General features: G+C 26.1%; 1 non-coding gene across 1 annotated transcript; it reads right to left on the bottom strand.

The window, feature by feature from the left end:
• Positions 1-1,140: 1,140 nt before the first annotated feature.
• LOC113559481 lies at positions 1,141-1,259 on the bottom strand. Its single transcript, XR_003405983.1, has one exon. It is a non-coding gene; the product is annotated as a 5S ribosomal RNA (ribosomal RNA).
• Positions 1,260-1,519: the final 260 nt, after the last annotated feature.

Below are 1,519 nucleotides of genomic sequence, written 5' to 3'. Positions count from 1 at the left end.
CATATTAATTAATTAATATTATCTTATACATTTTATTGCTATAATATAGTTTTTCCTTTTATTATAACTGTAAAATATATTACCTCCTCTCAGCAGAATTGTTCACCCAGACCCAATTTTCAAATCAAGTGTCACAATACCTATATCATTGTATTTAACTGAGTTATACCTATATATTAATTATTAACTTCCGGGCTTGGCCCTATAAAAGTCACATAGTAATAATAGCCAATATATATTATTATTATAGTCACGTTGATTTAAAACCAAAAACAAAGGCTTTTATTACGTTAAATTTCACAGTAGTTGTTCTTTAAATTATCAATATAGCACAAGAAATATGATCATCTTTATTATTATCATTGTTGATACTACGGTTGTGAATTTGTGACCCATAATAATTGTATTAATATATAATGAAAGAATCTTCAGAAATTTAAGACAATGTTATTCATCGGAAAAGACATTATTTCATAATAATTTTATTAGTTGAATTAAAATAATATGGTCTCATTAAATAAGCTCTTAAAATAAGTTTTAAATTTTCCGAGTAAAATTATTAAAAACAGTGGAGATAGAAAAACAAGGTAAGTTGCTTAGCTTTAAAGTAGGTGTCATTCGACTCGAATATAACTCGTAATTGAGTAGGTCGACGTAATGGGAATGTGTAAGCAAGCTCACAAACATTTTCAAGTAAAAAATGTACAGAATTTCCAATTTTAATAGCTACGACTTAATAATTAAATATACGATTTTTAAAAAGTATTTAAAGAAAAAGAAAAATATAAAAATAATATTATATTATATATATTTAATGGATATAAATGAAAAAAAAAAATAATTTTAGTAATTTTGTTGTTGTTAAAAAATATTGTACTTAGAGACTTGAAATTTTTACATATATTCTAAATTCTTATATTCTATTAGTAAATACAAAATTTAATTTAAAGAAATATGTAGATTCATTTTAAGATATTGCCTATTTATACCACGAATATATTCATACCGATCTAAGGTAAGTCAGTATTGACCGAACAGTCAATACAAATAATATATGATATAATTAAAGAATATTATAATGATTAAATATTAATAATTTAATTAATGCAACAATATTTTCGGAAAAAATAGAAAAAAAAATGCCAACGGCACGTAGTGTTCCCAAGCGGTCACCCATCCAAGTACTAACTACGCCCGACGTTGCTTAACTTCAGTGATCGGACGAGAACTGGTGTATTCAACGTGGTATGGTCGTTGGCATTTGAATTGAAATTTATTTTAAAATTTAAATAGAAATTTTAGATCGTAAAACGATGTTTAAATGTATATTTGTTGATATGCTATTCAATTTATTTTTATATACATATTATTGTATACAGAAGAAAAATTATGCCTTCAATCGTGATGACGGTTTCTGGTACAAAATAAAAATATAGGCTAATGGATACTGGGTACCACCAGGGCCGGATTTAGGAAAAATGCGCCTCAAGGCAATGGTTTTATCTACGCCCCTATACCC

The sequence above is a fragment of the Rhopalosiphum maidis genome, chromosome 3 (assembly GCF_003676215.2).
Source record: "Rhopalosiphum maidis isolate BTI-1 chromosome 3, ASM367621v3, whole genome shotgun sequence".
In the NCBI taxonomy this organism is placed as follows: domain Eukaryota; kingdom Metazoa; phylum Arthropoda; class Insecta; order Hemiptera; family Aphididae; genus Rhopalosiphum; species Rhopalosiphum maidis.
This window is presented reverse-complemented; position numbering and strand designations above follow the sequence as displayed.